Source organism: Bombus flavifrons, chromosome 3 (genome assembly GCF_040668555.2).
Source record: "Bombus flavifrons isolate JBK064 chromosome 3, iyBomFlav1_principal, whole genome shotgun sequence".
In the NCBI taxonomy this organism is placed as follows: Eukaryota; Metazoa; Arthropoda; class Insecta; order Hymenoptera; family Apidae; genus Bombus; species Bombus flavifrons.
The window spans coordinates 15,092,188-15,105,825 of NC_138444.1; the positions used below are offsets into that span (position 1 = coordinate 15,092,188).

Consider the following 13,638-nt stretch of genomic DNA (forward strand, 5'->3'; position numbering starts at 1 on the left):
ATCTTCCTCAAAAAGCCCACATCTCCGCCCGAATATCAACCCGAACATCAACCATAGATTCCTCGTTTCCTGTCAAAAATCACGCAAAAAATTCGATCGCCCCTCAAACCTTCTGTCTGCACATATCGCAGTAGGTGCAATAGCTGAAAATGTCTCGTGGAATCGTGTCCAGAGGGCAAAGAGAGGATTTGCTGGTACGCAGCGTCCGTCTGGACCAAGGATCGAGGGGCAGAGAAGCAGGAGGGAGTTGGAGAGGGTCGCGACGCAGCCGCCCCACTCGGCGTCGGCGTCGCGGACGCGACTGTGGGGGTAGACTCTCGGTGGACGTCGCGGAACCGCGCTCAGTTTCGTTGGAAGGAGCGCCACGAGGCGGCAGCATCGTTCTCCAGGCGAAAACTCGAGGCGTCGTCAGTGTGTCCGTTCGTTCGAGCGGCGTCGGAGCCCGCGCCGCCCCCCGAGTCCTCTCGGCGTCTCCGCGCCACCTGCCGCCGCGCGGCGCCGCGTCGCGACGCGCCTCCATTGAATCTATCTCTCGCGGTGGCTCGGTCGCGTCTCTTTGATCGCTGGCTCACTGGCCGCCACGTACGCGGAGGATCCACGACGACGAGCAGCGATCCGTGCGAGAGCCGCGGCGGGCGCGCTCGAATGCCGGTCCTCTCTGTTTATGAGAGGCGTCCCGACGCGACCGGCTGACCTAGGCCGGCGGCAATTTCGACCGCGGATTCGGATCGGTTTGATACGCGCGCGAACGCGCTGCTGCGCCCGCAGGAGGCGAAGGAAAAAAACCCTGTCAAACATAACGGGATCAGCGATCACACTCTGTTCCTTGGAACGAACGCGTGCATCGAAATCGAATCGTGTTCCCGTGAAGTCTCGTATTCCTTTCTTCGTGCAACCTCGCGGTACCTCGTCTCGTTATTATTAACGTGCCGACTGCAGTAAATTGTGATCCTCGTTGGGATCCTTTTCGTGATCCTCACTGACAAGGTTTGCGTGTTCAGTCGCGTGTCCTATTTGCTACGCATCACGATCGAACCTGATAATACGGATGTGATGATAATCTGATGGTGATGATCGCGGAGGATACGAAGCGGATCGACGACAAACCAGCAGGTGTAAGTAACAAACCGATGCACGGATACGTGACACGGTGTTGGGTTAACTCGCGTGAGAAACGCTTCGATGGGGATTCGAGGCTGATGGCCTCGGTGGATTGGGACTTCCGAGCGATCGAGGCTCTTTTTCTTTGCTCTCGATCGAGCTAGCGCTCGTTGAATCCTCTTCTATCGTTAGTGTGTCTCCGGTGGTTGGATGCGGTGAAGGATGGTGATTCTGTTAGCCAAAGAAACAAAGAGGATGGCCGGAGATTGAAGAAAGAAACGGAGTAAAACGACGACTCCTTTCCGTCTCTTTCGATACGTGTATCTCTTTCTTCCTGGTTTTCTGCCGTGCTTTTTGATTCGTCGAACGTGGGACAGAAGTTTAAACGAAACGTAGAAGACTCGCTTCTTCCTATTTCCTTCGCGTCCTTTCTTTTTTGTTTGTTAAACTCGTAACGTTATTGGAGGTCGAGTAGCAAGCGAAACGAAGGAACCGGATTGACACGAGTGTTATTAAACTGTGCGAAACACAGTAGGAAGGGGGCAGGACTTGTAGAAATTCCAAACTGTTATTGCTCGAGATTACAGTTTCCAGCGATTTGAATGTTGTCGAGTTTTAGCTCAGATTAGCCATACCAAGGTATAATTTTCCACGGTTTACCGCTTAAATCTCCGCCAACGGCAATCTAACCTTGTTCGACGATGAATTCGTCCACGTTATTCCAATCCATTCAAAAGTCTCGAAATTAATAGTTTTCGATTCGCGAGATTCGCTTGTAAAATGTGATTTAAGGAATTACAGACGTTTCGATCTGGAAATTCGTAGGAATTTTTGAAGAAGTGTGTTGCGTGAATAAGAGAATACGAGAGAATAGGAGGAACACTCCTGGTTTCCCGCTTAAAGTGGTCGATCGACGGAAATATTACGAGAAAAGACATTGATTCGCGGCGGAAATCGAAGCACGTGACAGGTGTTCGAACGGAATTCGGTTTGAAAGTATCGAGAAGTGATAAAGAACCGAGTTACGAACGTTAAGGGTCTCTCTTTCTTCTGGATAAGGGTGACGTATTTCCCGAAATACAAAGTTACATCGTCGGATGTTCGTGGAGTTGCCTGGAACTTTCAAATGGCAATAATTCGCAGTTTAAGGGCTTCCAGACTTCGATTCCTCTTTTCTTCTTTTAATTGTTCCAATTAAAAGTGGACGGAATTTTTAAACTGCTGGTAGTTTATTGCGTTGTTAAATCTTGACAGTTTATTGTATCGAACAGTACTAATTACGGTAGTTTGTTTCGTAATAAATAAATTATGAAAAATTTCAGTTATACGTTATTATTGTAAACTGTATAAAATATTCAGAGCTTAACGGTCGTTACAAGTCGCTTAAATTTTATTTCTTTAATTGTGTTTATGAAAATATGAATTTGTACATACATCCGCATTTCAATGATAAATATTTATTCAAGCTTGTGAACAAAGTATTACATTCGTTTTGTGAAATGTAATCCTCAGTGATATGTCGTCTTTAGAAAAGACCTTATGGCTCATAAATTTTAATCCTATACGTACTCGCAGTGCAGATATTTTTAAAACGTGTATGAAAGGAAATTTGCTCTATAAAAATTTATTACGTGGCGAAGCTCATAAACCAAATGACTAATATCGAACCTTACCACGTAGTTAACAGTGTCCTCGTACAGATACAGAACATACTTAGAATTTCATGGAACTTGCACTGATAATAATGAAATTGCCCTTTTTCGTAGAAAAGGAGGAGATAGACAAATTATATTATAAACAAATAGTCACTTATTCCTGTTATTTTTTCATATCGTTCTATTCGAATATTAACTAAGCAGTATTAAAAAGTAACTAGTCACTACCACTTCGTTGAAGTAATTAAAACAAACCTTGAATGGAATGTTTTACGAGATAATACGTCCAATGTACGAATTATCAGTCAAACGATTAAACGGTCGTGAATTATACGCGCAAACCGAACGTGATTTATGAAGACCTCGAAATCGATAATTAAAATGAAAAGTATAGAAACCATTCTACAGCGCTGTCTTTTATCTTAAACCTTCACAGAGGGCAAGAAAAAATGACAAATAAAGTAATGTCAAACATAAATAATCAATTCACCGTTGTAAACCAAACCCTGAAAAGATAACAAACCGATTGAACAGTGTCTACTAAATAAACGAAACTCGAAAGCAACGATACAGAACTACGTCGATGATCATTCAGCGTATGAGCTATAGATGCAACTGAACGTGCAATGATTAGAGGTACGTCATTAGAACGTGGCTAATTACGAAAACGAGGTGTCTCCGGTAAGCGATAGTCGAAGTCTCTCATGATCGTCAGGATTTTCCCTGCTTGGCCGCCAATCTGTTCTCAATGACTAATTATGCCTCGGCATTTGGATGCTATCTACTCACGTTAATGAACTCGTCGGAAGTTTCGAAGCGAGGGCTACCGCGTAAGTAGCGATGCTTTCGATACGTCGCCGCGAATCATCGATTGCCCCGGCTTCCAACTAATAATCCGGTGGCATTAAAGCTCTTTCGAATCGGATTAACGAGCTAATTCGTAATTGGTCCATCGAAGTAGCCTTGCCTCTCGCACAAAATATCCCTTCGAGGAATAATTAGCACGATGACGCGTTTTCGTTCGCGAAAAGAAAGGCTCCATAGAAATTTAGGGATGCTTTCTCGTTTGTCACTCGATGAAACTTTCTTCGGCTAATCCATTGTTCCAGATCGATGTCAAGCTTTTTATGGATCGTTTATTACGTTATTAACGAATGAGAAGGTTTCGTGGAAGTGGCACGGTAATAGCGGGAAATTATTTTTTAATTAATGTTCGCAGAATTATAGGACAGCTGGTATCCTGATTTTTATGCATTTATCAGACGTCTCAACCTCTTAGAAGCCAAACCGATCACCTCCACTTTTTATGTAGTTCCAATTTTACGTTATTCACACGAATAAGTTCTCAAAAAAAAAAAAAAATCTTATACTCGTAAATCTATTTATTACAAACAGATATCACGTGTATGCGAATACTCGCAAATGATAAGATAAATTTGAAAAAATAGCGTTTTTAATTGCTATTTCTCTACGAATTTATGGAGTTTATCGTAAAAAATAATATTCGATTAATCATTTTATCGAACCGAAAACTAGTTCATTGTTACTTCATGTTTTCTACTAAAACTTCACTTCTAATAAAAACTCTATTTACTCACAAGGAAAACTTTTTATTCGTAAAACATGCTGCCATGGTATCGTGGAAAAATCTGGGACATCTGTTTATTAAACTATTCTCTATATATTAAAAAAAAACAACCTATTTAAAACAAGAATTATTTTCCAATTAAAATTTTCGAAAGAAAGGAAAAATATCATATTGAACGAGTTCGCTGGTAAATCGTGTGTCCCTGAAATCAATGGAAAATCACGAAGTGAGCGTTTACATTCGCTGTTTCGAAGCGGTTTCCTCTCGTTTCGCGGACTACATTCCACAGGAATCGAGAATGAAAGTGACGTACTCCGTTCTTGTTACGTCGTTCTTTGAAGAAGAACGTGTGTACACACACATAGAAAAACATCTACACGCTTGTGTTTCGTATGCGTGTATGTGTGTGTGTGTGCGTATGCGCGAGCTCGCGCGCGAAAATAGCGATAGCAGTGCGACGTCAGGTGACTACTTTAAGGTTAACCTTTTGCGGTCCTCGACGACACACTTTACCCTGAATAGCTTTATTTCGAGCTGAACACGTCGTCGAGCCGGCGAAAATTCTTTCCTCGCAATAAAAACCCGTAGCGTTGGAAAAAATAAAAACGACGTACAAAACGTACTACGTGCATCGTACGTGCCCCAATATCGGATAGTTTTACAGTGTTTTTCATTGTTCGCTTAATTGAATTTGTTTGCTATTTATTGGCAGCTCGGTGTACCCTACTGATAAGCTTGTAGGCTTTATTATGCATCGTTCCACATATCCGCATCGAGAAAAGCGGTACGATGTTCGTAACACCGATTGGAATTTTCCAACTGGCGCGATTTATTGAGAACAGGCCACTTCTGTTCGTCGATCGATCAGGTTACAAGAAGAATTCCGTCAGAGCATGTTTTATACTAATTGTTCGAAGACCAGAAGGAAACGTAAACAAGTAAAAACAATTACAAGGAAATAATGGAAAAAATATATTGCCCCTTGAAGGCAAAAATTTTCGAACGAATAACCATAAAACCGTTTCTATTGAAAAAAGAAAAAAACGATAATAATGAAATATAAAAGTGAAAAAATTGACAAAAGTAAATAACTAGTATAATATTCGTTGTTATGGAAAAATACTAGAAAGAACAACTCCTACCCTTTAGAAAGCAAAAATTTGAGAACAAATCACGGTAGAGCCATTTCCAGCAAAGCCCATAGTCTGGTAAAGTTGGGTTCACTTAGAAATTTGATTAAATAGACACAGAGAGAGAATGTTAATCGTAATATAACAGCGGGTATCGTTGCATTACCATTGTGTACCGGTAGAGAATAGTGTAGCTATTTGAGGGGTGAAACTGCAAGAGTTTGCAAAGGGAGAGAGAACGCGCGTGCCGAGTCTGGCAGGAATTTTAATTGCTTCGATAAAACCTGCAACCCCCGTCGATCCTATGTGTAAGAAGATATTTAGGATGAATGGAATGTTGTTGCTTCCTCTGGGCCAAGCTCATCGATCAAATCGTTCCGTTTATTCTGCGAGGGAAATTACAGGAACGCCTTTGACCATTCAAACGAAACGTATCCGAATGGTCGAAGAGACGTCGCGCTATCGAAAACATTCGATTTTATGCTTTATTTACTTTATTCGGAGGAAAATGCTAAAATAATGGCTAATGCTTCTTTTATATTTTGTTCTCGATCGGAAACGTTACTCGGAGATACGTATCTACGTACGTCGAACATGTTACAGATTTGGGTTTCGAATTTTTCAGATTCGATTCAGAGGAACGTGTGAAATAATTTCGCGTTTCATGCGAAAGAGAGAAAATAGGCATCACATTCGAGACATTTTTTCTTTGTTCCGGTTTACTTTCTAAAACAGTAGCTTGTAACACATACCGATATTTTATATTGATCGCTCAATTTTGTCGTTTCGTCTGTGGTATCGCGAAGACGATAAAATGGATCGAGTTTAGAAAGAGAAACATAATTAGAAATACAAACATAATTCATACGAATTTTACGGGGAAATTTGTTGTAATATTATAATTGATATTCTTTATTTCTTCGAATATCGTTAAATATTTTTCAGAGAGAATACTTCGTAGAACTGTATAGAATCTACAATTCTCATTAATAGTATACGTAGTTTTTGAAATAATATGAGTATTGTCTATTAAACAATTTCAAGAGAATTTTTATTTAAATAAAATTCACATTTTATTTTCTTCTATGTATATATTCTATTCTTAATTTTTTAAATTAATACTAAATTACTTATCTTCAAAGTAAAAGAATGTAGAAAGGCAGCAAATTTCTTCTGATGAAATTCTTACGTATCATTTTATTATACCAAATTTCTAAGTGCATTTCTATGGAAACATTTTTAATTCGTTCGTTATCAGAGTGACTCTTCTCGAAGCTAAAACAGGACGCAGGCGCAATTAACGTTAAATTAGAATAATAGACTTTCAGGTGTAATTAAACTATGGTAAGCTAAAAATTTGTTTAATATCTCGATTAAGCTGACTGGTAGGAATACGAATACGTATAACCGACACTCGATATGTTTGCAGTAATCGATCCTCTGTATGCGTTCTAGATCGATTCGAACAAAATTCCGGCAACCGTTTCCACTATCGATGATATATGGAAAATGGCCCGACATTAAAACGTTTGAAGTGTTTAAAAGCAAGCTAAATCGAATGAAACAGGCGTCAACAGGGAATTTTCATTTTTAGAGAGATCGGATTCTTTTAATAGGCGACTGAAGTTTTGTTTACCGTGATTTAAAAATATATTTTTTTACACCTCTGTTTTTATTTGTGTTACGAAAACATGACAAAGATACAGGATGGTAGGAACGATACAAATCATACTTTTAACAGTATTGAAAAGTAATAAATCAAAAGATGAGTAGTTGGAAACATAAAAAATATTGATTTAATACGGGAACATAAATCTCAGCAGAGCTTTTCCTGCGATTTTTTAAAGAATCTTTGTTGTTAGAGCTAAAGAGTTCTGCTCGTAAAAATATAAATTTGGACAGAACATAGAAAAATTTCCATAAATCTGAGATTAAATAGAAGTTACGTAAACATAAGTACGTATGTATAATATTTTAGGAGGAAGTAAAATATACGTATATTTTACGAATCGACTGTAGATTTTTTTTTTTTTTAAACGATGTAAAACGTTTCGGATATATTTTAAATCGAATTTTGATGTAATAGTCTAGTCGATATGCTTGTGTTGCGTAATATATTTGGAATAGTAGAGAATATTTGTATTTTTAACGTAGTTTGAAGTTAAAGATTAAAGAGTTCTAAGCGGCTCAAAGACAAAGTCGGATAAAATACTTGGCGAGTTTGTGTTAAAGTTTCGCAAGGTAGGTGGTAATCTTTTGCTTCTATTAAAGGATTCATTTTTATTCGAGTGTTTTATTTATTCAAGACGAACAGAATTAAAATAATATTTACGCCACCGACAAGGATCAGTCAGATCTCATCGCCAATATTTTGTCTTCATAGGTTCATAATCAACGCGCTGTTTTCGCAAGTAATATTATATATATATATATATAATATATATTATATAATATATAATAAATAAATATATATATAATATTACTTATATATTATATATATATATATATATATATAATATATAAGTAATATTATATATATATATATATATATATATATATATATATATATATATATATATACTAATTTATATACTTATAATATACTAATATATTGAAGCGGTATGTATAAAAATATTGTTATATATATATATATATATATATATATATATATATATAATATATATATATATAATATATATATATATATATATATATATATTTACAATATTTAGACTCTAATGCAAAAAGATAGATTTTACGTAAATCTGAAATCGATAGAAGTGGAACAAAATTGAGTTTAAAGTCCAATTTCAATAATAAATATAAAGGTATCAAATATATTTTCTAATCAAATAGTCGAATTATTATGAAACTTTTTATTGCTTTATAAATATAAAAATGTAATTACCATCAACGAATTAAAACCAAAACTTTCAATACAATTTGCTCAATCCACTATTTTATATCATAGGTTCTTTCTCCAGGAAGCACCTCAATTATTTTACTATTATTACATTTTCCAGTATATTCCTCATGGAATCTACATCCTACCCTGTTGGAATCGTTTCCTATTTTTTGGTACTCGCATCGTTTACCATTTCAACTCCCCAATCGCTCATGAAAAATTTATGGAATCGCCCATGAAAATATGGAAAACCTATCCTCGCTAAGTTCTTCTGTCTATACCGGATAACCGAAGAAAATAATCTCCCACGAAGGAGAACGAGAATATCGTGGCCAGGCGATTCGAAACTATTGCCAGGAAGATGCCAAACGTCAGGACGGTGAAAGAATAGGGAAGATCGGTGAACGAGAAGGTGTACGTATGTATATACGGCTATATTCTGATCCGTACGCTCACGTATCGCCAAATCTTTTATTTCGTTATTCCGCGTCCACAGTCGAGTACCTCGTTGCTTCTTATTTCGCGGATCGCGTGGACGCGAGTTCCTCTCGTTTTCCCTTTACTTCCACCGCGAAACGAGAACTTCCGTGCACACGTGTTTCGTGTATCGAACAACCTCGTTTCCGATCCTCCATATTCTGTCGGCGAACGTGTTCCTGGAACCTCTCACTCACGAGGAGCTGTTGCCTCTTTGGATGACACTCAAGTTTCCTCGATCGCTTCTCTAGCTAAATTCATGTTTTCGCGAACCCAATTAAAGAAGCGAAACGTAAGCGTAGTTTTGTTCTGTCACATATTGAATACTATATTTTGGATATTTTATCTGTTTTTTGGGTATTATCTGCATTCTGCGTACTTTTGCAGCTTTCAATTTCACATAAATGCACCAACATCCGCAGTCTAGTAGCAATAATTGTTTGAATACTTAATATTCCGTTGAAGGCTGAGATACTCTCTATCTCTTGAAAATTTTAACATTCTCAAGTGTTCTAGAAACCTTTTACTTTTAACATTTTAATCTGCAGGCACTAGAAATATTTTTAACTCCTCCATGCATACGCTTACAAGCGATTGAACAGACCGAGTACCATCGTATTTGCTTCTTACTCACGATACAAACGTTTATATACCGCATTCTTTCTCTTATCAATTTTTCTATATTCCGACTACTGTAATATGATTCTTAGAGAAAGAATGAAAAAGGAGAAGTATTTCTGATATTTCAAGAGATACAAATATTCAGCGTGAAACATCTACTCTGAATTAATATCGATTGTTCGATACGTTCCATGCGAAATAGAAAAATAAGTCGATTCACGAAGCGTTATTTGGTTAGCGACTTTACTCTTTCTTTACATTTATAAATTGATTCCAAGAATTTTCTTTTCTCAAAACAAATCGTGGAAGTACAAACATTAAATTGCAATAAAAAATAATCTTGCATACCTTGACAAACTTCTTTTTTCTTTTGCTAGCCGTTGAACTTGCACTTTCCAGAGCAAATGTATTTTATTAACTTATACTTAAATTAGTAACTTTATCATTCCTCTATATTGAATAGTTTCCAGCACGTGAAACTATACTTACGATACATTCGTTGCTTTTTAAAATTCACGAAGCAGCTTATTAATGCAAATACGAAGTGATTTCTAGTACAAACACGAGTTGATAGTATAGAACACTTTTTTTTTTATAGGTAGCTTCGTTTTCTGAAAGGAGAGAAAAGAAGTTTTTATCACTGTACGTGTTCGATCCTGTATTTAAATATGCCTTGATTACGTGTTCGCCTATCATGCATACGAAAACGCGAGATCTGTGAAAAAATTTAACAAACCGCTTAGATCGTATCATTTAATACACGTGACAATGCTACGTAATATCGTTTGAATAACAAACTTCAATTACTCTTATCGATACTTTTATCCATTAATACGATGTTCCTTCGCAATTGTTTCAAAACTCTACTGTCAAAATTATTGTTCGTATATTTGTATTTACGTCGCAATTTTTGCCACGTTTTCAATAAAGCTTGGTAAACGAAAAAAATCTTATTACTGAATCAAGAATTTGAATAAAAAATTTCTCAACACCAAATTGTACGTAAATTTATGTTCTGCAATGTATTATGCACCAGTATTCAAACTGCTCTCATTTTGTTATTTTTACACTTGGCTTACAGGATGTGCTTTCACTGTAATTTCTTTACTTATACATACACCTCCTCCGCGATTTTTCGCAATGCTGCAACTTTTCTTACCACTTCATTCGCCCCTTGGTTTGTTACCACTTCGCGCAAAAGTTTCTAAAACTCTCTAGAATCAACAATGTCCGTATCCGGAGATACCGGTGGAAGAAAGGGCAGGGTGCTAGAAAAATTCTGATAAAAAGGAAATGCAAATACCATTCGGTGTATGCAGCACGTCGAAAAGAAGCAAGTGTGTTCTCCTTCCTTTTCTCATCTTCCATTGTCTGATAATTCCGTTATATTTTGTAATTTTCCGCGTTCTACGAGCGCGTCGAATATCGTGCGGAACGAGTGGCATGTAGAAGCTTTGCCTTTTTATTTCGACGAAAATCGTAGAGCGGTGGAAAAAGAAAGAATACGTAAAGCTTCAGCGATTTCCTCCTTGTTATGCTCGATGCAATTTTATCTTGTTGGCTTTAATTATTTCTCCCTTTTTCCCTCTTTCAATCCTCGAGGTTAATTGTTTTTTCCTGAGCAACGCTTAATGGAAACGTTGATTAATAAATGAATCGCGACAACATTAGCCTAGGAATAAGACGCGAATTTAAAACCGGGCTCGTTTATCGCAAGCAGAAAGGCAATTGAATAAATTTCCCCTTGTCGTTGCGTAATGTTACAGCACTGTATTTCTGCGTTTTACCTGGAACGCTAACAGTGTGGTTAATTATATTTCAGGAAAGTTTCCGGGGATGGTTCTGTAAAATTGCTCTAGAAAAATAAAGATTGTTGTTATTTCTGAGTGAAATATAATTGGAAATACATATAGAGATATTAGTTTCTCTCAAGCTTTAATTGGTCGCTTTAATAACTACAAAATGGTCTCGTCATCGATTCAAAATAATCATCAATATCCTACACTTACATCTGATCACACGCTAGCATTATTGAAGACAGTAGAACGTTAAAAAAATAAATCGTAGTAAGACGTGTTTGAGTGATAGCGCTAAATAGTTGTTTGGTCATTTCAAAAATAATTAAGAAACCCGTTAATTCCTCTTAAAATGACGTTATATCATAATTCGTCCTGTTTTCTATGTTTACAAACAGTCATAAAAGCAGCTAGAGTAACGTAGCACTGAAAATATTATTAAAAATGACAGAAATTTCGTCTTGTTTTCTATGTTTACAAACAGTCATAAAAGCTACTAGAGTAACGTAGTACTGAAAATATTACTGAAAATGACGGAAAATTGAATATACTTGAACGTAATTAATTATGTAGTATGTAAACGATATAATAAATAAAACGACGCGGAGATACTTTTTCTAGCCACTGTATTTCTCATAGGACGCTAATTGGCGTTCATCGTCGTTGACCTATTAACAGAGAAACGACGAACAAATTGGAAGCTGCGCGACAAAGAACGCAACATACAAAAAATATCTACGCGACACTTTTACGCGTTCATCGATGATTCATCGACCTTGTCAATTCGCATAATCCGGGGCTTGCGACTGTTTAAATACATTTTATCTGACGTCACGCGACATTGTCATCTGTCGCTTAACGTAATGCTTTCTAAACGCGTCCCTCGTGCTTGAATGTACAGTGAGCGCCGAATTTACGACCGGAAGACGACGTCAGCCTGCAGCGACAGCTGTCGTGTTCGAGAATTTCGCTTACAAGAACGATTTCTCTTTAATGTCAAAGCCGAAATGTTCTTAGCGTGGTTCCAGAAGCGGGATCATTGAATTTCGCGAAGTACCCAGGCTCTGTTCTCGGTTCGTCGCCTTCTTTTCGCGGATACCATGTAATAGAGCCTTTAATATTTCACACTACATATCAAGAAAAAGGCGGAGGAACCTTTGTACCCGTTGAAACTTCTTTCTTCTTCGACCCACCCTCGCCGACTCCCTCTGTTTGTCGTTTGCCCTTTCTTCTCTTCATTCTACTACTACTTCTTCTTCTTCCTCCTTTTTCTTCTTCTTTTTATTAGACGGTTTTTATCCCGTGTTGGAGAGGAAAGGGTCGCGAGACTCGTTTTTAATGGCCGCGAAAAGTGAAAGCGACGCTCAGATACGACGTTATCGGAATCCATAAATCTTCCGGTCTGGAAGAAATTAGAAAAATTTTTTTATTACCTGAAATATAATAATACGGAACGGGGAGCAGGTGACAGAGCGGCCGAACAATTTCTCCGGAATGCACGACATGCCAGAATTCACCGGAATTTATGGATAATATCTACAGTAGTATAGTAGTATAATATCTATATAGTTAACTATTAAAGGTTGGATACTCGGGTGCGACCGCTTCTCCTTTTTTTCCTCTTTCTTCTTTATTGTTCTTCGATGAAACGTTCGATCAAAGCTGGTGAAATTCCGGATAGTGATATGGTTATCTTATTTCAAAGTTTTGTTAATATCAACATTATTTTCTGTCGCATCAGTGATTCTTTTAATAATAAAATTATCAATAGAAAATAAAATAAGGACGAATATGTTTAAAAGCTTCGCAAATATGTAGTAGCTCGTTAAAGTATTTGAATATTTATCATACAAAGGTTTAATGATAATCACCAAGTAATCACGATTATATCGCGAACTTAACATGAATCGTTCCTTTTCTTCCGTAGAATTAAGTACACAGAACCACTAATTCGATTATCCAAACAATCACGCGTTTAATAATTCCGTTTAATAAGTAAAAATGATTACATCGCAAACATTAACGAAATTGGTCTATTTCCTAAGCAATTAGGGACACAAAGATCGAGACGTCTCAGTTTCCGACTAATTCCAGGAACCGGCATATTTCACTAATTTTTTTCGTACGATTCGTCCTCTTTTTCTCACACTTTGCCTGTTTCTGTTTTTCGTTCGTTTTAGCCTGGTAAACTATCGATTTGTCAAAGTGCTGACACGTACAAAGACCCGTCAATTAAAACGAAACAACGAAGCAACAACGCGGAAGATAAAGCCATTAATTTTCAACGTGAGTGAAACATCGTTACACTGAGTCGATTAGCCGAAGAAAACAACGTTCGTTCAGTTTACCCTTTGATTCCTCTTAC

The 13,638-nt window shown here is 37.3% G+C and overlaps 1 protein-coding gene across 9 annotated transcripts in view; it reads left to right on the forward strand.

Moving 5' to 3' along the window:
- The window catches only part of Mp (collagen XV/XVIII-type protein multiplexin), a 353,266-nt gene that overhangs the window by 154,570 nt on the left and 185,058 nt on the right, over positions 1-13,638 (forward strand). The window contains exon 1 of one of the 9 annotated variants that reach the window (XM_069109140.1): positions 409-1,115. The exons of the other annotated variants lie outside the window; for them this stretch is intronic. The gene's annotated coding sequence lies outside the window, so the exon portion shown is untranslated. Of the gene's footprint in view, positions 1-408; positions 1,116-13,638 lie in introns of those variants that run through there. 9 annotated transcript variants of the gene reach the window in all.